Source organism: Pan troglodytes, chromosome 7 (genome assembly GCF_028858775.2).
Source record: "Pan troglodytes isolate AG18354 chromosome 7, NHGRI_mPanTro3-v2.0_pri, whole genome shotgun sequence".
In the NCBI taxonomy this organism is placed as follows: domain Eukaryota; kingdom Metazoa; phylum Chordata; class Mammalia; order Primates; family Hominidae; genus Pan; species Pan troglodytes.
Window position 1 is genome coordinate 90,257,142 of NC_072405.2, and position 25,452 is coordinate 90,282,593.

Sequence of the window (25,452 nt, forward strand, 5' to 3'; positions counted from 1 at the left end):
GATTGCTAACTGACAAGCACGGTGCTAGGTGTTATATGAGCACTGAATAAAACAAAAAAGTTTCTCTGCAAAGAAAAAAACCTTGGTCTAGGAAGTACTCAATATATCCTTATAAATTTAAATATGGCTTTTGAAACCAAACAATGTTTTTTTCCAAATAGGTAACTTTCTAAGCGAGTGTCTAGGCATACATATATATAGCAAGTCAAAATTTCAGACCATTGATACTCAGAAATGCAAAATTGCTATTTCAGTTGATGTTATACTTATTTCATCAACTATACTTTTTGTGTATTTTTCCTAAAGCTCTTACATGCAATTTTTTTAAACAATGAAGTAAACATTATGTCTATTCTTGCAAACCTAGCCATAGTAAAATATGAAACAAGTTCAAAATTCTTAATCTGGACAAAGACAATTTAAACTAAGCATATAATACATCTGAAACACATATCCACAGTGAGTCAGCAAATCTGGGGAAAAGCAACTGTGATTGACTATGAGGCTGCTGTAATTAATCTTCATCATCTCATTGAAAAGGTGCTACCTGAATTTCTTTGGCTATCTTTTCTGCTAATGCTGTACAATTTGCAGCAATTATTCTTTGTGACATTAAATCGAATGGTCCACCTAAAACAAATCAAGTATGGTAAATAGTTATATCTAGTACAAAAATAATTTATATCAAACAAGTACAGCAATGTGCACTATGGTCAATCACGACATTTTAATACTTTCAGTTTTCTTTTAAAAATCTACTGTCACATAACTACAATGTTTAAGCTTTGGCAATCCATAGCTGAGTTTCTAAGTATATGTTTTTTAAAATACCAGTTTTTTGGTATTTACCGGCAAGGTTGGTGGGGGAGAGAGGGAGTCTCAAGTCATGCTAGTCTGAAAAATGTCATCTATTCTCTATTTCTTTGTTTGTGTGTGTGTGTGTGTATACACTGTTATTACCTCTTTACTGTTTAAGAACCTATGGACAGAAAATGTGACTCCAATTAATTTTCATACCACTGTCCTTCCCATTTCCTTATTTCTTTGTTGCCTTTCTCTCAGATCACTGGTGAATTCTTTGAACCCAGGTTCACTCTTCACTTCAAAAATTCCACCATCAGCTCAAAGCAAATATTTAACTTCTCTAGTCCCAACACAGAAGGTGATGGTGGAGGACTGAAGTCAATCATCAACTATCACAATGGTTAGCATTCAAAGAACTCTGAATACAAGCCTCAGAGTCAGTGACTCTCTAGGCTTTCTCTACAGCCTTTCAGGAGTTCCTATTACTCACATTTGAAAAGGCTTAGCCATTTATCACTATCAGTCCCATATTGCCATTAGTTCTCATCCTTGCCTCTATCTCCTAATGTTTATTTTGATTTTGCACAAAATTATATAGCCTGTTTGTCTTAAAATCCAAGCTATCATATGTATCAAACTTTTTTTAAACTCCATATACAGAGGAAAGTCCAAGAGATGTAAAGGGAAAAATGATTCACTATCTCATAATTTTACCAGTAACATCCATTAGCACGCCACCAGCTTCAGTAACAATAATGGCAGCTACTGCAATATCCCAGCAGTGAATTCCCATTTCATAAAATGCCTCTGCTCCTCCACTTGCCGCAATGCACATATTAGTAGCTGCTGTTCCGACACTCTGGATCGTCAAAAATAGTATTCAAAAATGGCAGATTGAAAAAATAACCTTTCAAGTAAGGTATTCCTCCTAACTTCAGTTTGAATGTTGATTGAGATAAGTTGAACCAATCTAGAGAATAAATGTAAAAAAATATGGTATTTAATCTTAAAATAAAAATATATAAAATCCAGTTATCGTGATATACTATATAAATCCCAAAACTAATCCTCACAAAGCAATAATTTAATAAGATAAACATGAAAGCAATAATTTTGCAGAAAAAAGAGCCCTAAAAATAATGCTATAATTCTACTATAACAGCATGCAAATATATTCATATTTTTTTAAACCCAAGGCAACTACAGCTTATTTTACACAGATACACACACACACATGCACACATACACAATGCACAATAATCTCTAGGGAGCATAAAGTATCATGATATTGATCATTCCCAACTGGATGTGCGTCATATCTAGACCTAAAGGGATTGCAACCCACCTGGGTTCTGCATAAACTTAGGCCTCTCTTGAAAGATTACTACAGGTTTTTCCTCTCATAGCACCTCTTCCTTGAAAATACAGCAAGGTAAGATGAATATGTAAGATATAAGTAAGAATAAGTAAGATACTACTTGATAGCAATTATAGTAATAACTTATTCAGTAAAGAATCATCAGCCGGGCGTGGTGGCTCACACCTGTAATCCCAGCACTTTGGGAGGCCAAGGTGGGCAGATCACAAGGTCAGGAGACCAAGACCATCCTGGCTAACACGGTGAAACCCCATCTCTACTAAAAATATATATTAAAAAAAATTAGCCAGGCGTTGTTGCGGGCGCCTGTAGTCCCAGTTACTCAGGAGGCTGAGGCAGAAGAATGGCGTGAAACTGGGAGGCAGAGCTTGCAGTGAGCCAAGATCGAGCCACTACACTCCAGCCTGGGCAACAGAGCAAGACTCCATCTCAAAAAAAAATCATCAATAAATATTAAAATTAATGGGTAAAAGTTTGATATTTTCAGTATCAAAGTATCTCTCCACAAGATATATAATAAGTACAGTGAGGAAAAAATAGCATTTTTACAATGATCTATCTACCATTACCAAGTAATCAAAGTTAATATCACCCATAATAGGACAAAAAGATACCATGTGCCTCCTGATATGATGCACTGAGAAGTACAGAACATTACTTCTGTGACATTCCTGCCAAAAATTCATAATCCAAATGTAATCATAAATAAACTAGACAAATTCAAATCAAGAGATAGACTACAAAATAATTGGCCTATACTTTTGAAAAATGTCAAGGTCATAAAAGATAAAGAAAGACCAAGCAAGTTCTAAATTAAAGGAAACTGATGAGAAATGAGAACTAAATGCAATGTATGAGTCTGGATTGGACATTGGGTTAAAATTTTTTTCAAAATTTGAATAAAGTCTTTATATTAGATTATGTATCAATGTTAATTTCCTGACTTTTATAATTGTGCTGTGGCTGTGTTAGACAATGTTCCTTTTTATTAAAGAAATACACACTGAAATGTGTTTTTAGAAGAAAAAGATCATTATGTCTGCAAGTTAATTGCAAATGGTTTCTATTCAAACTCCTTTTGTGACTGTTTAAAGCTCTGGAAATAAAGCAGTGGGTTCTATTTACCAAGATCTTTCCCAGTTTATTTTTTTAAAAAGTAATGATAAATTGATTACAAATGTGGTATTTATTTTGTATCTATAAAAAATATTGCACCTAAGTACATCCTTCATCTCAAAGCGATTTTTTTAAAAAAGGATTAGAATGATATAATGTCTTTGATTTGGAATTTTTTCCTGCCTATGTTTTTGCTGCACATCTAATTTAAGAAAGAACTAGCAGGTGCAATAAATTTCCAAGATGTTTGTTTCCCAAATGAATGAAATCAAATTAGCTTTTGTGGCATTTTTTCAGTTATAAAGAAAGATGTGTTTCTCCCCTTTTCATATGAGATATGTGATAGCTGATATCTCATATTATAGAAAGCAAAGACCAAGATCTTCTATAAGTAATCCCTTAGTATTCTATTCAGAGAATCCTAGGCTAGCAGAACAACAGTGATAGCAACTAGTGGTGCTTCCATCACTTCTAATGCACATCATGGGATCTCAGGCAAGGAGTCTTGTAGTCAGCTAGAGCATATATTTTGTGAGCAAATATTACCAAAGAGATTACTTATATTACCAGGTAATTAAGGCTATGGTATAGATTCTACACTGTGCCTTCTGAATCCTATCTTAATCTGATCCTCCTATACAGCTAATAGGGTATATCATAAAAAAGACTATGTTTGGGGTCACAAAGAGTTGAGTTTGTTCTATGCTCAGCTGCTTAAAAACCCTAATTTGGGCCAGGCATGGTGGCTCATGCCTGTAATCCCAGCACTTTGGGAGGCCAAGGACAGTGGATCACCTGAGGTCAGGTGTTTGAGATCAGCCTGGCCAACATGGTGAAACCCTGTCTCTACTAAAAATACAAAATTAGCCTAGTGTGGTGGCACATGCTTGTAATCCCAGCTACTTGGGAGGCTGAGGCAGGAGAATGGCTTGAACCCAGGAGATGGAGGTTGCAGTGAGCCGAGATCACACCACTGCACTCCAGCCTGAGCAACAAGAGTGAAACTCCATCACAAAAAACAAAAAAACGAATCTGGACCAAGTTTCTTCTTTGAGTTTTAGCTTTCTTGTCATCAAATAGGGATACCAATTTGCCTTAGATCACTGTTACAATAACTACAAATAATATTTGTAAAGCACCAAAAGAGTGCCTGGCATATAAAGGATACATAATAAAAAGTAGCTATGTTTATGATAAAATTATTCTCAAAAGATGATGCCAGAAAATATATACCAGGTACCTTTCATCTAATTAAATTTTGAAAAATTAAAGGAAATTGAGCCACAATAATTGTTGTCTTAAAAATATTTGTTCCTAGTCAGGAAACTATTAGACTGTTTCTGCTTGTTTAAAGCATTCATTCAGATTATGACTCCCTTTAGTTTCATTGTTTTGTGTAAGTAACTCTGAAATCACATTGCTAAACTAAAGAAGCAGCTGAATGCAAAAGATCTTAAATCAATGTCAGAACTTCTCCTTGGTAATATTTCCCTGGTTATGCTTCTGAAAAAATCCTGAAGTAAAAATTAGTTTTTACTTTATTCAATAGCAAAATTAAAGGTTAAAATTGTAAACCTCTTGCAGCTCTTTTATGACTAACATAACCATTTTATAGCCCATGGTTACAGTCCTTGCTTCAAGACAGCACACTGTAGCAATACGTTTATTGCCCTTCCCTCAAGGACATCATTCTGGGAGGTTCTGTAGCTATTTGACAGAGGCTCTCTCTCTTTTGCTTTACTCATTACTATATAGAACAAAGATGTATAGTATAAAATTAGTTTGTACATGGCCAAACTATATTTTTAAGGTCCCGACTCCTAAGAGAAGTCCAATATTGGAGAAAGATAAATGATCTGGGAGCCAGGATTCTAGTCATATTTCCACCCAGCTGTTCGATCTAAGGCAACCACATCACCTCTCTGAGCCTCAGTCGACTCATCTACAGAAAAAGGCTGGATTATTAGATGATCTTTGATCAGGTTTAAGACTCTTATAACTCAGTGATGATATTTTCAAAAGGAAAAAAGGTAGAAACAGTAGGCAGTAAAATATCTGTTATTCAAAACTTAACAGATTTTGTTGAATAACAAAATTTATGATTTTTAATGCAAACAACTACAATAAAGGTCAGAAATTCTATTTAATATAGCATAACTATATTAAAGACCTGAAAACTCTAGCTTTTCTTGAAAATGTAAACATAAAAGTAAGGATAGATATTTGCTTTTAATTTCTTCATTTATGAAACTGATTACAGAAGGACTCTGAGGTTTAGAAAGGAATAGTGGCATGCTGATTTTGAAACTCCCCATTACCCACCTGAAAAATAAAATTAAATAAAATCAAAAAGGAGGACAAATAAAACACACAAGACCTATTCCTTCAGCATTTCTAGGAATCGGAAAATACAAATCTCAAACTACCTGTAAGCAGAAGAAAGAGCAAACTAATTCTAACACAGCATTCCTAGCCTGTGGATACACGGAGTGGAGGAGAAGAGGCAGAAAAGACTTTGTGAGGGAGAGCAGGGAGGAGCCAAGGACCCACAGGGAACACAGAAAAAATCACCCTCAGAAAAGAGTATAAGTGAGACAATAAATGCAAAGACACTGAGCACAGATCAGCCCTTGGTAATTCACAGTCCAGCTACCTCGGGGAAACTGTGATTTTGGAGGAGAATCAGATAAGACAGAAGAGGTGGTACCTCTTGGAGACCAAGTATTCAAGGAAAAGTTGGGACTAAGATTGAAAAATTAAGGATCCTGCAGAAATCAATGATAAGCAAGACAAGCCAACCCTGCCTACCACAACCACTCAAAAGATATCATAAAGGAAACTGCACAGAAGGGCAGAACTGACAAAATACAGAGCTCTGAACCAAGGAGCCCTGATAACAAAATGAATCAAAATAGAAAAAAGTAGAGCACATCCCCACAAGCCTGCAAAACATCAGACATTGCTAATAAAAATGGGTTTCTTTTTGTTTGAAGTCTCTCCAGAAAACCAACATTGTGAACAGTGAGAACACATGGACAAGGGAGGGGAATATCACACACTGGGGCCTGTCAGGGAGTGGGGGATAAGGGGAGGGAGAGCATTAGGACAAATACCTAATGCATGCGGGGCTTAAAACCTAGATGACAGGTGCAGCAAATCACCATGGCACATGTATACCTATGTTAACAAACCTGAACATTCAGCAAATGTATCCCGTAACTTTAATTTTTTTTAAATTGCTGCTGTAACACAACAAAAGAAAATAACAACATTCTGTCTTTTAAAATAAAAAACAATAATGAAGCAGAAGAAAACTGAAACATCAATACAATCTGAGTTAAATGGCCTCAAATACTTGTGGTTGTGAATATGAAAAAAAAATTGTTAAATCTGAAATAGAGACTAAAAGCAGAAATGAAACAAAATTTTTTTTAAAAAAAACAGGATAAGTGAACTCAGGAAAGAAATGGGGACAAAATGAAGAATAAATTACAAGGTGCCCAAAAGGGCACAGATGCAAAAGAAAACTTAAAGAAAATCAGGAAAAGCAATAAAAGAAAAAGAGACTGAGAGAAAGCAGCTGAAATGGAAGACACAAGGAGATGGAATATTCTTATTGGTGTCTCTGAAGAAGAAAATGATAACCGAAGTGCAATAATATTTAAAATTATATCTCAAGGAAATTTTCCATAAGTAAAGAAGATATGTATCTACATATTAAATAGAAAATTTATGCAGAATAAGCAATTCTAAGATATTCTTGTAAAACTATTAGTTAAGACTTTAGGATAATGGTAATGAAATGTATGAATTTGTATGTGAGAAAGACATGAGTTCTGGGGGTCAGGGGTGAATGCTGTGGTTTGAGTGTTTGTCTCCGTCAAAGTTCATGTTGAAACTTAATCTCCAGTAGCAGTATTGAGAGGTGGGGCCTTTAAGAGAAGATTGGGTTGTATGGGCTCTGCCTTTGTGAATGGATTAATCCATTCATGGATTAGTAGTTTATTGAGTTCTCATGGGAATAAGATGTATTGAGTTATCATGGGAATATGGCTTTATAAGAACAGGAAGAGAGACCTGAGTGAGCACGCTCTGCTCCCTCACCATGTGATGCCCTGTGCTACTTCAGGACTCTACAAAGAATCCCCACCAGCAAGAAGGCACTCACCTAATGCAGCCCCTCGACCCTGGACTTCTCAGCCTCCATAACTGAAAGAAATAAATTCCTTTTCTTTATACGTTACTCAGTTTCAGGTATTCTGTTACAAGCAACAGAAAACAGGCTAAGACTATCTGTCCTTGTGAAAATTTAAGAATTAAACTCTTGGGTGAAAAAGGAACTACAAACAAATTACAGAACTTATGAAATATACTTATTATAATGAAAACAATAAATAATCAGAATGTATGGAAGATACTGAAAGCAGTGATCAGATAAAAATTCATAGCCTAAAAACTTTTATCAATAAATATCAAAGAATTAAAATTTTCTACTCAAAAGGGAAAAAAGAAAACAAAGTGGACAAAAAGAAAGCACAAGGATGAAAATAATAGGGTGGAAAAGAGAAAAACAGTAAATAAATCAAAATTCTGGGTCTTTGATAAACCACTAGGTAACAAGACTAAAAACATGAACAAAGAAAAAAAGCACAAATACACAAAATAAGTGAGAAGGGGGAAATAATTATTGATATGGAGAAGCCAGAAATTGTTTATAAAATTCTACCTTGCAGACCTCTATGCAAATAATTTGAAAACTTAAAGGAAATGAGTAATTTCTTAGGCTATGGAAATGTTCCAGATCAAAGGAGGCTAAAAAGACATGACATCTAAATGTAATGCTCACCCTAAACTGAATCCTGTACCAGTGGAAGGCAAATTTTATAAAGGATATTATTAGATCTACTGAAAAAACTGACAAGACTGAATATGGATGGTAGATTAGACAAAAAGTATATTTTTGAAGTCAATTGTACTGTGGTTACAGAAAAAACCACAGTATTATATACTCTAAAATAATGAGGGAGAAAAAAATGTGTGTGTACACACAAACACACACACACACACATACAGAGAGAGAGAGAGAAGATGAGAAAGAATAATTAAATGATAAAGCAAATGGAGTAAAATATTCGCAACAGGCAAATCTCTTAAAAAGGCAATTGTTCTTTGCACTATTTTATTTCTACAACTTTTTGTTATGTTTGAAATTATTTTCAAAGAAAACATTTCAAAGCTACATTACAAAATTAGAATTATGGTACCAATCCCATTTCTATTAATATTTCATTTCTAAAGGAAAATATATTATTTTAAGATGTTAAATGATCTAGAACTTTAGGTGTAAAATGAAAAGAGCTCACCCGTGAATAGGAATGCAAGAAAACTTTTCCATATTGGAAAGAATAGTTCTTACAATTTCTGATGTTCTGCAATAGCCCAGCTCAGTCACCAAGAGTGATTTGGTAATATCTAAAAAGGAAATGTTTTAAATAATCACTAGATTTTAATAACTAGAATTCTAAAAAAAGACACTTTTATTCAGAAGAAAATATAACATGTTTATCCCTCTTCCTAGTTTTATCAAATTCATTTCTAAGCTTTAAAATATTAAAACTGATAAACTTATTATTTCCAAGTCAGCTTTTTATAAGCATCAAAAAGAGTCCAGCTCCTTAGACCATTCCCCAAATGTACAGAATATAACCAATTTGCCTGCAGGCATGATACGTGTAGTGAAAAACGAGCAAATATCTTAAACACAAAAAGGTAGATGTTAGAAACTAAATTCAATAGCAAACTTATATATAGATTTGAAAGAAAACAAAAGTGAAAATTACATGGTAGCTCTTCTCTCACTTCCATTTACAAAGCTGGCAAATTATCCAAGGCTTTCCATTTTCCTCTGAAACATCCTGACTGCAGCTCAGGACACACTCAACACCCCACACTTCACCTCTTCCCATCAGACAAGATATATGTTCACTAGGTGTGTTTGTCCTGAGCATTTTTGTAACTGTTGTACTGCTTTTTAAAATTAATTTTAAGTTCCAGAGTACATGTGCAGGATGTGCAGGTTTGTTACATAGGTAAATGTGTGCCATGGTGGTTTGCTGCACCTATCAACCTATCACCTAGGTATGAAGCCCAGCATGCATTAGCTACTTTTCCTGATGCTCTCCTGTCCCCCAACTCACCCCTGACCGACAGGTCCCTGTGTGTATTGTTCCCCTCCCTGTGTCCGTGTGTTCTCATTGTTCAGCTCCCATGTACAAGTGAGAACATGAAATGTTTGGTTTTCTGTTCCTGCGTTAGTTTGCTGAGGGTAATGGCTTCCAACTGCATCCATGTCCCTGCAAAGGACATGATCTCATTCCTTTTTATGGCTGCATAGTATTCCATAGTATATATGTACCATATTTTCTTTATCCATTCTATCATTGATAGGCATTTGGGTTGATTCCATGTCTTTACTATTGTGAATAGTGTTGCAATGAACATATGTGTGCATGTATCTTTGTAACTGAATAATTTATATTCCTTTGGGTCTATACCCAGTAATGGGATTGCTAGGTCAAATAGTATTTCTGGTTCTAGATCTTTGAGGAATCGCCACACTGTCTTCTACAATGGTTGAACTAATTTACATTCCCACCAACAATGTAAAAGTGTTCCTATTTCTCCACAACCTTGCCAGCATCTGTTATTTGACTTTTCAATAATTGCCATTCTGACTGGTGTGAGATGGTATCTCATTGTGGTTTTGATTTACATTTGTTTAATGATTAGTGATGTTGAGCTTGCTTTCACGTTTTTTGGCCTCATGAATGTCTTCTCTTGAGAAGTGTCTGTTCATGTCCTTTGCCCACTTTTTCACGGGGTTGTGTTTTTCTTGTAAATTTGTTTAAGCTCCTTGTAGATGCTGAATATTAGAACTTTGTCAGATGGATAGATTGCAAAAAGTTTCTCCCACTCTGTAGGTTGCCTGTTCTCTTTGATGATAGTTTCTTTTGCTGTGCAGCAGCTCTTTAGCTTAATTAGATTCCATTTGTCAATTTTTGCTTTTGTTGCAACTGCTTTTGGTGATTTCGTCATGAAATCTTTGCCCGTGCCTATGTCCTGAATAGTATTGCCTAGATTTTCTTCTAGGTTTTTTTATAGTTTTTGGTTTAACCCATCTGGAGTTAATTTTTGTATAAGGTGTAAGGGTCCAGTTTCAATTTTCTGCATATGGCTAGCCAGTTCTCCCAGCAGCTTTTATTAAATAGGGAATCCTTTCCCCATTGCTTGTTTTTGACAGATTTGTTGAAGATTGATGATTGTAGATGTGCAGTGTTATTTCTGAGTTCTCTATTCTGTTCCATTGGTCTATGTGTCTCTTTTTGTACCAGTACCATACTGTTTCAGTTATTGTGCCTTGTAGTTTGAAGTCTGGTAGCATGATGCCTCTAGCTTTGTTCTTTTTGCTTAGGATTTTCTTGGCTATATGAGTTCTTTTTTGGTTCCATGTGAATTTTAAAATAGTTTCTCCTAAATCTGTGAAGAATGTTAATGGTAGTTTAATGGGAATAGCATTGAATCTATAAATTACTTTGATCAGTATGGCCATTTTAATGATATTGATTCTTCCTATCCATGAGTATGGAATGTTTTTCCATTTGTTTGTGTCCTCTCTGATTTCCTTGAGCAGTGGTTTGTAGTTCTCCTTGAGGAGGTCCTTCACTTCCCTTGACAGCTGTATTCCTAGGCATTTTATTCTTTTTGCTGTACTACTTTTAATAGTTAAATAATTTAATACTTTGTAAAGTGAAGAATAATTATGCAAAGGAAAAGAGTTGTTTCTATGAAAGCTACCACATTTCTTTGGTTCATACATATTTCTATTATCCTATGATTTACTTTACCTATTTTATATAGATTATCCTCTGATTTACCTTACCTGTTTTATATAATTATAATTTTTATATAAATATAATATGTATTATATTTTAACTTTTATATAAAATATATGTGTTATATTTTGTTATAATAGGTAAGGTAAATCACAGGATAATTTTGGGATAATTTTGTTCTTTATTAAAATCAAAAAGCCTATATGATTAGGGATTAATGAAGTGGGGATGACAAATAAATGTACATTTCAGACTTTCATCACCAATGAAAAAATAAAGCATTTTTATAGACTTAAAACTGTCATTTTAAGCAGTGTTAGATTTTGAAGAAGGATTCAAAATGTAAAAAAATCTCTACAGTAATACAATGTTAATAGAAATTAGTCATGCACTGAGTTCATTTTAGTGAGCTACCATCGTTTAAATTTCAGAAAAGTATGGCCGGGCATGGTGGCTCACGCCTGTGAACCCAACATTTAGGGAGGCCAAGGAGGGTGGATCACAAGGTCAGGGGATTGAGACCATCCTGGCTAACATGGTGAAACCCCATCTCTACTAAAAATACAAAAAATTAGCTGGCGCGCCTGTAGTCCCAGCTACTCAGGAGGCTGAGCAGGAGAATCGCTTGAACTTGGGAGGCGGAGGTTGCCATGAGCCCAGATCATTCCACTGCACTCCAGCCTGGGTGACAGAGTGAGACTCCGTCTCCAAAAAAAAAAAAAAAAAAAAAAATCAGAAAAGTGATTTCTTAGTTCAAATTAGTGAAACCTTTAAAAGGATTGTCTTTAAAGATCATTATTTGAGAACAGTGCTTTTTCAGACATATTCTGATATTCAAATTCACTTTATAACAGAATTACAGATTAACCTTTTAATTATATCTTTCTTTAAAAGCTGTCAGAATTCCATTTCTTCAGGAGATATTTTCACCAGTGTGTTTTTTTATTCCACAGATTAAGCTTTTGCTTTCTTCATTATTATTAAGAACTTCTTACATATTAGAGAGATTGCCATTCATTGCTTTTTTGTCTTTTCGAAGAGTCACAGGCAGACTTGCTAGACTAAAGCTGACACCTTTAAAAGCATGCAACAAGAATATCCCCACGATTATTGTAAAGCCAGTCAAAAGTACCAGTGACATCATCAATGGGCATATCTTGCCACTCCTTAAAAATAATAGCTGAACAAGTTTAAAAACTGATGTAAAGAATATGTAATATATTGGAGTCATGATGGAAGTGTTAAATATATCCAGGGCCCAATTTAAGTAATTAATCTATGTGTTCACACAGACAATGAGGCTTAGCAGCAGAACACAGGCCAGGGGATGTGGCAGCACAGGCTTTCCAGCAAACAGCTCTCTGATAGCACTGCCTAGGCTCTTAACCCAGGAGACTGAAAATGTGCCAATTTGTTACATACACAAATGGGCAGATTACTACATACACAAGATCGTTGTCCACGGTGGGGACCCACCAGGAAGATTAATATCATGGCCATAATGACCACAAGTGTTGCAAAGTCCACAAAACCTGGATCACCTAGCTTGTGAGATATTTTGTTTAGTCTCAATATCCTCTTCTTTTGGAGGATGACTGATCGTAACTGTAGATCCTCAAATACTTAGCAAACATCCAAATTTCCCGTAAGGATTAAATCTTTCATTTAGAAAGTATGAGGAAAGAACGGCACTTACTAGGACGCTGAGAGCTCCTAGTGGAGTCACCAGTGTGGCCGGTGCAAACCCATATGCAGCTGAGTTGGCCACCTCGTCAGCTCCCATTGACAGCAGTCTAGCCTACCACAACCATTCTTTAGGATATGCGTGGCCACCTTGACCTGCTCTCAGAGGACCTTTTCTGGCAAGTCGCAGAAAGCCTTTTTTTTTCCCGCCCCAAATGAAACTACCTCCAGTGAAAATGCTGGAGCTCATAGCTAATCCCAGACCAATATAAAAGTCATATTTTCCACACCCTTGGCTCATTTAACAAAATGTTCCTGTGAATCGCATTGATCACAGAACAGAGAAACTGCCAGTACTGGAGGCAGAATGATGCAATTTTCAAATAGTTTGAAAATAGGACATCAGTGTGAATGTCCTTCAAGGAATGAGTTGCTTCGCTATCTCAGACCTGGTCTCGCTCTGCTCTCACTCTCTGTAACTGAAGGGCAATCACAGCTAGGAGAGTGCGTAAGTTTAATTTGGTCTCTTATGAAAAAAAAAAAAAAAGGCTGGAGGAGGTTAGATATGATTTACTCTCTCTCATTTTCTCGTAAATACTACCCTTTATTCTCATTTCAAATTTTTAAACCCTAGCAGAGTAGCTCCAGCCTGAAAGGAAGGAGTGGCGACCTCACCCCAGTCTGCAGGCCAGCCTCCCAGCTTCACTTCTGCGATCTGGCCCTGGGTACCGTGGCTCACACCAGCACACCCGCACAGAGACCGCCCCATCTTACGCAGGCCATCCCGGTAGGAGGTGCGAGCATTCCTGGCGGCATCGTTGTGCAGCTTTCTCCCTTCAGAAGCGCCAAGAAGCCCCGCTTCCTTCAGTTCTAAGATGCACGTTTTTTCACGTTAACATCTCGAAAACTAGGACGCCTCAACCAATCTTTGGGGCCTTAGAATTCAATGAAAAGAAAATGACCTAAAAATCTGCTCTCAAATTAAGTGATTGAGGAGAAAAATTAAATAAAAGTCTGAACTCAAATTGCTTTGCAAGCATCTTTAAATTCTTGCTGCATTTAAAAGAATCTCAAAGTGCAAACTGGAAAATGTTGGATGTAGTTTGTGGAAGAAAGGTAGCTCAAAACTTCAATCGGCTGTGAGAAAGAAGGAAAAAAAACGACTTTTTTTTCTGTGGAATGTCAGCCCCTTTAAATTATCAGGCCCAGAGAGGCATTTAAATTATACTAGCAGTCAGTCTCACTCCCCCCTGAGCTAAATAATTGCTTCTTGAAGCCACTTGCTATGCAGGCTCTAGACTAACTGATGCCAAGTAGCCATAAAATGCCATATGCTCTATAGTTCAACAATGTATAGCCAATCACTAATTAATGTGATACCGGTAAACCAAAGAAAATTCCTGAAAAGCATTAGAAATGACCTCTTCTTCTGATTTATCCTTTTTTCTTTAAAAACTTGAGCCTCTCCTTAGTTCTCTGGAGCACTCTCTAAGACAACCTGGAAGTGCGTCCTGGGCTGCAGACCTCAACCTTGGCCCAAATAAACTCTCTATATTAATTTTGCCTGAGCTTTCTCCTTTTAGGTCAACAGCTGTCACAGAGGAAGAAGACTTCAAATGCCAATCATCCAGTTCATGTAAAATGTATGTGTATCATTTTAAGTGATTCCATCTTTAATTGACATTTTTCCCCAAATTACTTTCCAGTAATTTGTCACAATGGCATCAGATCAGAGGAATTCTATAAGGAATTTTAGCTACAATGGCTAATACATAAACCATGAACTCAAACGAGGGTAGGAAGCCAGTCTTAATCATCTTCCTCTCTCCATCGTCAAATCCAATGCTGAGCCTGAAGTGTTTGCTCAATTACATTTGCTTTCCCTATTTCCACTCCACATTCAAAACCGAAGTTGAAATAACAGAACAAAGAGAAAATAAACAGTTTATGAATCACTTAACAACTGGGGAATTCCATAGGTAAACATTAAAAGAACAATAAAATATGAGTACACAATATCAATTGCACTAAAAAATGGAGAATAAACCTACCTTCTTGTGAAACCTGTAGTTTTTGACCATTATAAAAGGCACCTTTTCGTTTCCTGGCAGTGTACCTCTTATCTTCCACACAACTGTACACAACTCCAAATTCTATCTGCAGAAGAAAAACAAGTTTCCTTTACCAAACCTGAGTATTTTTCAACATTAAATCAATGAATTGTTCTAAGACCATAACAAGAAAATATCATATACTACTAATGATAGATTGAAATGGCTATACTGTAGGATGCTTTCCAGCCTAATCAGAGAAAGAGTTCAACAGATCTGGAATCCTTCACTCTCACCTCATCTATGTCCAGAGTTAATAGTACTCACCTTACCTCTCTCCCTCCTGCTCCAGAAGAAGACAGAGTTTTTCCATTTTCTAAGGTGAACACACCTCCTGTGTTAGGATTTCTACCTCTCTTATATTCTCTGAAAAACTGCTCCATCAACTGCTACCTCTTCTCTTGGATTTTTCTTCTCATACCTTCTCACCAAGTTTCTCCCTCCCTTACAAAACCTTCAAAATGTTATTCCCTCCTTTTCCCTTTACTGCCAATGAGTAGTCTACAATTGCATCTCCTGTGCTCCTCTTAATACATTACAATTTGGCTTCTGCCCTGATCACTTATTCTTCTGAAAGTCCCTCAGAGAATATCAGTGAACTTTCCTGACCAAATGTATTGTCTGAAAAAATTGGAGACTGCTGGCCATCATCAACCCTTATTTAATACTTAATTCTGTACCTCCATGTTTCCAGAATTACTCTTTCAGTTCTACCTCACTCACCAATCCATCTCAGAGTCACTATTTTAGAAACTCCTTCTCTGCCTCAGCCTTAAAAGTTAGGTACTTTAGGCTTTTCTTCCTTCTTCCATTACTTCCATTTCCCTTGTAGCTCTCCATATTCATACGGGTTGGCCTTTCCAGTCCACAAATTCAACTTATGAATAATTTGGCTCCCATCAACCCCATAATCATAGATAAAAACATATACTTTGGAACCTAGTCTTGCAGAATCTCTATCAAGGAGGTCAAAATCACTCATTGCCTGATTACCTCCCATTGCTTCCCCATAAATCTCATCATTCAAATTTAATCTTAAAAACACTTCCCAATTCTGGCATTTCCTTGGCTATTCTCACTGCCTTTACTTAGTTCAGAATTACCCAAACCCCAGTATAATCTCTACATTGTTAGAATTATCTGTCACTTTCCACTCCAAAACCTCTTCTGTTTCCCAACTACCTAGAAACAAAAACTAAATTTTCTCACATAGATTGGCCACTGTGCCTTACAGTAAGGCCAAACTAACCTCTGCCCCGGCCACTTCCAGTGCTTCCCTCTCCATGACCATCTCACTGTTCCACGCACACATCATGGTCTTCGACTTCTCCAAGCTCTTCTTTGGATTAAAACGCTTTTCTTTTTTCTTTTCCTTTTTCCCCCCCATCTGGCAAAGCCCTAGTTTTCTAAGGATCAACTCACATGACCAACTTCTAAGACCCCCTTCTGTTATAAAGACTTTCCCAACCCACTTTTGGCAGATTGATGACATCCTGTGTTCCCACAGTATTTTTTTTGTAATAGTTCCACCACATATCATCTTTACCTGTTCACACATCCAACTCTGTGCTGAGCTGTGAGTTCAATGGCAGGACCAGCACACAGCCCAGGGCTGATTATAGACTGAATGCTCACTTAGCTCCTTTTGGACGTTCTCATGATTAATACAACCCTAGGGCTAAGCCTCCATTTGTATTAATTTGTGTTTTATTTTCAGAAATTTCTTTAGTGTTTTTGTGTACAGGTTGATCAAACATATCAAAAATTCCCCGAAGACAGGGATGTAAGATAGTAGCAAACATCTTCACTGTTTAACCAAACAGCCAAACAGCAAGGAAATGCAATAGCTATGGATTTTACTCTACTGGGCTTTCTACACAAGTATTCAATAATGTGTCGATCCCACAATACACTTGCTATTTTCAAAGCATGCATTGGCCCTTGCTAATTCTTGGTCTTTAAAGGGCTGTTTTCACTGATACCTATTGAAGCATTCCCAGCTTAAATCCCACGTTTTCCATGAAGCATTTTAGATCACACATAAACTCCTATCCCATTTCACTCTCTGACACATATAATGGTGGCTAAATACTGAACTTTCAGTTACTTGTGTGCATTTTCTCCTTACAACCCCTGCTTCTCAGAAGCATTACATTTTCTTCACTGGAAATGTGTCATGAACATTTTAACAGTCCTGTAGCTTATATTCAAAATAATGCAGTTATATGAATTGAAAATAAAGACATCTAAATTTATTATGAAGATACATTTACTCTTTCCCAGAAAACGAAAGCAAGGCATTTAATCAACTATACATTTAAAACAACATACCTTCTTATTTACAACAAAGCCAATCGAAACAGCTACAAAAGGAAATCTTAAAAAAAGACAAAACACAAATTTACCAAGATAGAACTTATTGTTAATATAGTTACTAAAATTCATCTTTTTGTAATATAAGTTCTCATAAAATTTTTCCTATAAACAGTCTTATCCCTCCTCCCCACAATATCTAAGATGCAGAACAGTGTGTATGGTATACAACTCCTTGTGTAAATAGGGAAGGGGACATATTATACACACATACAGGCATTCACACAAGATGCTCCCACAGGCATGAAACATCTCGGAAAAGATTCATAAGAAATGGATAACAATGGTCACCTGAGAGATGGGTCCTGAGAAACTGGGGACAGAAGTGGCAAGGGTACCTTCTACTGTATGCCATTTCCTATCTTTTGAATATCAAATGCCATAATCTAATGACTGTGAAAATATCTTTTCAAAAAATAAAAGTAAATTTTAAGAAAATTAAAGTGAATTCTTAAAAAGAAAAGAGTCTATTTTCATCATTTTTCCTGCAGCCTGGAGGCTTGGTAGACACAGGTACTGCATTGTTCAGGATTGCTGTTACTTGACTCTATTCCAACACCAAACCTGTAACTTCACATCTGAATAGTAGACAGTTCACCATTATTTTTATGGTTGCATGACAGTTTAAACACATAGGTTGAAATTTCTGACCCACAAGAGAGTCAAGATCAAGGCAAAATAGGGTCAACATAACCACTACAAATAAAAACCTCTAAATATGAGTTTTTATTTTAACAAAAATAGGATCAAACTATACACACTGTATCATATAATCTTCTCCTCTTACATTACATCATAAGCATCTTTCCACATTTAAAAGATACAACACTATCATGTATATAAAGTCTATAAAACTTTATAGATTTTAACTATTCTGTACATAGTACAGATGTGTACAACTACATGGCAACTTCAAAAGTAACATTGATGGGCCGGGTGTGGTGGCCCAAGCCTGTAATCCCAGCACTTTGGGAGGCCAAGGTGGGAGGATCGCTTGAGGCCAGGCATTTGAGACCAGCCTGGGCAACATAGTGAGACCCTATCTCTACAAAAATAAATAAACTAGCTTGCTGTGGTGGCTTGCACCCATAGTCCCAGCTGCTTGGGAGGCTGAGGTGGGAGCATACTTTGAGCCCAGGAGTTCGAGGCTGCAGTGAGCCATGATCTTGCCACTGTACTCCAGCCTGGGTGACAGAGTGTGACCCTGTCTTAAAAACAAAATAAGTAACATCTATGTGGAATCCCACCATAGTTAGCTACTCATTTTAACTCACATGCGCAATTCCATCAGGCTTTCTTCTAGTGATATCATATACTTAAACTCTGTGCCAGGCACTATAGTAAGTTCTTACATAAATGTACCACTCATAGAGTCCCATCAATAAACAATTCTATTAGACAGGTGACATTAATATGGTCTTTTTTAAAACTGAGGCTTAAAAAGATTAACTTGCCCAAAGTCACAAAGTCAATTTAAAAACACCAGAATTCAAGCCTAAGCCTGTTGAACCTAACACTCCTCCAATTTTTAACCCTGTTTTCTCTTATGGACTGAACTCATTCTGTATTGACAGCATTCCAATAGTGACCTCATTAGTTTCTTTCTCGATCTCAAAGAAGCAAGGTTGTTTGCTTCCATTTTTATATGGCTCCAAGAGTAAGAAAAGAATGGTGAACAGGGCATGCTACTCCACATCAAAAGATCACACCATTAATATTTCTTTACCTCCATATCCGATGAGAAGTCTGCATAATACAATTTGCTCTGTTCACTTTAGATACCCTTTCTTAGAATAAAGATGCATAAACAAAGTGCACAATTCTCTAAAATGTGTATGTTCCCGCACAGAGCACTCTAAAGGGCTATCCGGGTAATATACGAAGAGCAATTGTATTAAAATGTTTAAAACATACCTATGGACACACTTAGTTGTTCCATCAATAGGGTCAATGATCCACGTAGGGTTGTCAGTTGAGACGCCTTTTTCCCCGGCTGCCAGATTCCTCACCAGTGAAACTAAAAGCAAGAAGGACACACTCCTATTAACAATTTCCAAACCATGACGTTTCCTTAGCTACACAGTCTTGTATAAAATATAAAAGTCTGCATCCTACTTTTCTATTGTTGCTTCTTTGTCCCTAGAAAGACTGATAACAGTGAGAGGGAAGATTTATTTTATTTCACTGAAAGTAAAGTCATGTGAAAAATTACAGAATTCAAAAATTTAAAATGTGGCTGGGCATGGTGGCTCATGCCTGTAATCCCAGCACTTCAGGAGGCCAAGGCGGGTGGATCCCCTGAGGTCGGGAGTTCAAGACCAGCCTGACCAATATGGTGAAACCCCTCTCTACTAAAAATACAAAAATTAGCTGGACGTGGTAGCGTGCACCTGTAGTCCCAGCTACTCAGGAGGCTGAGACAAGAGAATTGCTTGAACCCGTGAGGTGGAGGTTGCAGTGAGCTGAGATCGCACCACTGCACTCTAGCCTGAGTGACAGAGCAAGACTCTGTCTCAAAAAAAAAAAATTATAAAATGTAACACCAGAATAAGTAATGGCATATGCATGGCATGTGCACACGCGCACACACACACACACACACACACACACACACCAGACAAGAGCAGTTTTTGGAGATGAGAAATCATTAAGGAAATGCCATGATTTTAAAAATGGGTCCAGACACTCTCTAATACTCCCATCAAGAGGCAGAGCCTAATACCCCTTGCCTTGAGTGTAAGCTACACTTGGTAACTTGTTTCTAACTAAATCTTATGGAAATCCCATAAATGGTGCTAGACTTCACTGGTTTTCTTCTTTCCTGTTTTCTTTTCTATTTATTTCCTTTCATTTAAAACTGAACTGTCTTAATAACCACTATCATCATCTTTATTTATCTCTTTTTCTCTTAGCTATAAATATTTTTATTCGGAAGAAATACACTTAGCCACGGCTTTAAACATTTTTTATTCTCAATGGCTAAAAACACCAGGAATGGCCAATGACATGACTAGGAAGAAGTCCAGAATCACAGTGCTAACAGTTTAGAATGATAATGTTTCTGTTAAATTTCTGTGCCTGTAAAAGAGCTCTAATTTCAGGATTTTCTCTCAGACTTTCTAGAGCTACTGCCACTCTACCATATAAAGAAGTTTACGATACACAGAATGAAATTGAACTTTTAAATCATGCCAACGGCAGACGTTTGTCACGTTAGCTTCCCAGCACCCAACCATTCCTTTTACTATGAAGGAATCCAAATATTCCTCTTTCCTACTCCCTGTCAGCTTGAGCATATGCAAAGCACCTAAACTCAGAAACTGCATATCCCTGCCCAGAATTTGTAATCTTAAACTAACGAGGTAAAGATAAAAGGTTAGTTAGAAAGTATTCAAACCATCAGAGTCAGGAGTGAGGCTACCAGTGGCCTCCTCAGCCATAGCTCCTGTGTTCCCTCAGATACTCCTCCTCCCTCCCATGGTTCTGGCCCAAGGAGTCCACACCCACAACATAAATCCCTTTTCAGCTTAAGCTAACTAAAGTCAATTTCTGTGTCTAAAATCAAAATGCTTGCCTGGTATAAGTAACTCCAACTTAGATTTCATTTTATCATTTGAAATGGAAATAAAAAAATACCTACGAGATGGATACTTTTCCTTTATGGAAGAGATAAGCAGTTTTTCAACTTTTTGGTCAGTAGCAGTTGCCAAATCAACTGGAGAACTTTTCAGGATAACATTCACTTCATTTTTAAGAGCATCATGAACCACCTAAAAAGGGTTTTTGGTAGGCAAATAGAAAAACATAAGTAATTTTCAATCAAACAAAAAGATAAAACATAAAAATGGTTTAAAACATTCCATCTGACTTTAAATAACATTCCTTAAAGATATTCTTGGCTGGGCACGGTGGCTCACACCTGTAATCCCAGCACTTTGGGAGGCCGAGGCAGGCGGATCACCTGAGGTCGGGAGTTTAAGGCCAGCATGACCAACATGGAGAAACCCCATCTCTACTAAAAATACAAAACTAGCCAGGCATGGTGGCGCATGCCTGTAATCCCAGCTACTCAGGAGGCTGAGGCAGGAGAATCGCTTGAACCCGGCAGGCAGAGGTTGTGGTGAGCCGAGGTCATGCCATTGCACTCCAGCCTGGGCAACAAGAGCGAAACTCCGTCTAAAAAAAAAAAAAAAGATATTCTTAAGAATTTCTTATAAAAATGTTTATAACATAAGCCTTCAATAATTATGACCTTTTAGGTACAGAATTATATATTCTAACATCCTATTTTAGCTGCACGACTGTCATCACAAGACGTTTAATGATATAAAATTGAAGTACTCACTATAAAGTGTTTAGTAAAAGGAAAACAAATGCAGACTGAACAAAATACATATTTTATTTAATAAGGCAACCACACACTTCACACCCATCACATTATGGCTGACAAAATTTTAATTCATACCTCTCCAGCTTGTCTTGCTAGGGTTACTGCATAATCCATGCATTCCTGCCAAGGATCAGCCATCTTCTGAAAATATTTAACACATGTCAGCACAAAGTTTTTAGAATTCTCTAAAAGTCTTAATTATAGAATAATTTTTTCCACAAAAAAATCTTAATTAGCAACAGACTTTCATTTCGAATTTACCCCCTGCCCTATTCCAGAGTTCAATTTTTTTTCCAAGATTTACTCCTAGACCAATTAAAGAACATTTTCTACCTGGATTACTTCACTACTAATACAGAAATATACAAAAAAAATTCTATTAAATTATCTCCAAATGTGTCCATACCAAAACACATTAAAAAACAAAACACACTCTCTGGTGCACGCCTCCAAGATGACAAAGAAAAGAGGGAACAACGGTTGTACCAAAAAAGGGCTGCAGCCACGTGCAGCCTATTCCCAGCACAAACTGTAACCAATGCATGCCCAAGGACAAGGCCATTAAGAAATTTGACATTCGGAACATAGTGGAGGCCACAGCAGTCAGGGACATTTCTGAAGCAAGCATCTTCAAAGCCTATTTGCTTCCCGAACTGTATGTGAAGCTACATTACTGTGTGAGTTGTGCAATTCACAGCAAAGTAGTCAGGAACCGATCCTGTGAAGCCCACAAGGATTGAACACCCCTACCCTGATTTAGACCTGCAGGTGCTGCCCCACGACCCCCACCAAAGCCCATGTAAGGAGCTGAGTCAAAGACTGAAGACGGACTATTCTATGGAGAAAAATAAAATAAAAATTGTGCTTAATATTGCATGTTGAGTGTATCTGTGCCAGATAGGGTGGGGATTTTGTGGGTGTTAGAGCAAGTGAGAAGTTACACACAGTATTTTCATCAGAAAGAAAGCTTATTCATGTAAATTAAACCTTAATTGTTTGTGGTCATATCCCTGGCCTCGCAATTTGCATAGCTGGGTGAAATAAAGGGAGTTTAGGAAAAAAAAAATCAATAACTGGTTTAGGAAATAGAGAAAAAGGACACAAGAAAACATTTTAATAGATAGGTAAACGTTTGGGTGAGGGATAAAGTGAAGATAAAAGAAAGAACACTGGGAATACTGAAATAAAAGAAGTTTTGAAAGGAAGGAGCAAAAGGCACATGTACTAACTAAATGCCAGGCAGGCAGGTGCTCTACACAGGAGATGGATTTTTTAATAAGATTACAAAGATCAAGAACTTAAGGCTTAGAGATGAGAACTTCTGTACCCAAGATGATAGAAAGAAATAACACAGTAAGAATTTGAACTGATTTTAAATTCCATTGTTCTTTCTATTATGGCAATCTGAGAAAAGAAAATTCCAGGACCAAAATAATAATTAAAAAGAAAAAAAATGAGATGTATTACTCTGAGATCAGAGAGGAGAAAAACAACAACATATATTTGTGTTCTGAAGTGTCCAGCTTTCCACTGACTTCTGAAGACTAGAATAACTCATCAGTGGCTTGATCACACTCTAAAGACTGTACCTAGCACAATGAAGCTTTTTAAGCTGTCAGATTCCAAAAATGTGGCCTCAGTATAAAGCAACCCTAGTTTTGTCTTCTTTACAATGGAGAATTGCTAACATAGAGTTGCATCTTGAAGATACTCAGAAATCCCTATGTTGGGGCTTACATTATAGGAAAAGAGACAGAAGAGGAAAGGAGGGCAAAGGACTAATACAGTGAGTTTCTGCCTGTTGCTTTTTCTTCCTGATAAAGGCATTAAAAAAAATTTTTTTAAGGAGGCCACTCTCTGAGTCATATAAGTAACTCCTTAGAGATCTTCAAGAATTGTTACCAAGCTTTTTTTTTCATTCTGACACTCATTCTGCTCCACTAGTCTTAACAGAACTAGACATTTTCAAGCTGCACCTGATTTCCTGCCAGAAATGGCTCAAGCCACTCACAGCACTAATGTCACTTCGACCAATTCTTCAGGGCCTATTTCAAAAGCTACCCTCTCTTCTAGGGATTCTTCACCCAGAAGTCACTATGTGTTTCACCTTTCAATAGATGTTTGCTGAATACTTATTATACCCTATACACTGCACCATGGGGAGGAAAACCAGGTCCCATTCACACTTACTCTCTAGGAGGGGACTCAGATATTAATCAAAAATGCACAGACCACATGCAAAATCATAACTGTAATAAAAAAGGCTAAGTAGGAGAAGTGCAATGAGAAGCATCTAACAGGGGAGCTTTCACCTGGACTTAGGCATCAGATCAGGTTTCCCTGAAGACAAGATTAAGCCAAGATGAGAAGAACAAGTGAACAGGCATGAACTCACTCAACTGCAGGATGCCTGGTACATGAAGACTAACTGAAGGGCCTAAGTGTGACAGCTCAGACGTCGAGGGAATTAGGAGGGATAAAGCTGGGGAGGAAGTGGGGTCCCTTACAGGGTAGGTCCCTTACAGGTCCTTGTAGGACCTTACAGGACCTTACAGGTAATGAGGTCCCTTACAGGACTTCAGGGATAAGACTTTGATGGGAGACACTTGAGGAATCACTGCATTGTGGCTACTGAACAGACTGGCAGAAAGTGGGTGTGGGTAGACGGTTAGATGATTTACATTCAGGATGCAGTAGAGCGGAGGAGATCTGATGATTGGCTGAAACCTGGGGAGGGAAGTTTTCTGGTGGAGAAGCTAAGGGAGTCAAGAGATAATCTGTTTTGGGAAATAAAATTGGGGAGACTCAGTAACAGATTGGCTATGGAGTATGAGGGAGAGGAAGAGTTCAAGGATGACCAGATTTTCCAGTCTGGCAACCGAATCCATAACGGTCACATCTACTGAATGGGGAGTAACAAAAAAATAGTCAAGTTTGGGATGTGGGTAAGAGGTTGGAAAATTAAGAGTTCAATTAGCAGAGATATGAGGCCTCCCTGAAATCAAAAGCTGTCAATTATTCAGCTGAATAGATAGATCCTGAGCTCAGAAGAGAGGTTTGGCCTGCAGATATAAACATGTAAGTTACTTGAGTAGACAGCAACTGAGGGCCTGAGTCTGGACTTCATCGGATAGGCATGATTGATAGATAATTGTGTAGGAATATCATCCCACAAAATCTGTATGATCTAATAGTAATAGACCGGGGAAACCCAGTGAGGTCTGTCTGTTCAGATTCTTCTTGGTTCCCCTTTGCAGCATTCCTTCCTCCTGGGTATGGAGTGGGGCCTCTTCCGAAATGGGAGTCTTATGAACTACAATCAGACAAAGATAGGCCAGAGAATTTATTTATAACCAGCTACAAGACACAAAGGTAGGGGAAGATCCTTACCTTGGGGAGAAAAAGCAGCAGATGAAAGGAGGACAGAAGGTCAAAGAGAGAAATTCCATTTTTCTGGGGGCTGCAGTGCCCCGACATTATAACAAAAGACTGTAACAAGGGCTTATGGGAGTTATGAGCCAGTAATGGTGGATGAAAACATACATATGTAATACATTTATTCTGATATACACGTATATATCATATCACAAGTACATTTCTTGATGGAAAGGGGCCGTATTTACTCACTTTCATTTTCCCAAATCCATAAACACCTGAACTGTTTCCTGCTGTTTCTGTCCTGGTCACACTCTTCCCAGCGTGGGA

At 37.2% G+C, this 25,452-nt stretch overlaps 2 pseudogenes; both read right to left on the reverse strand.

Annotated features, from left to right (window-relative positions):
* Positions 1-419: 419 nt before the first annotated feature.
* On the reverse strand, positions 420-25,452 carry LOC472936 (inositol monophosphatase 1-like; annotated as a pseudogene).
* On the reverse strand, positions 12,062-13,120 carry LOC107976194 (magnesium transporter NIPA2-like; annotated as a pseudogene).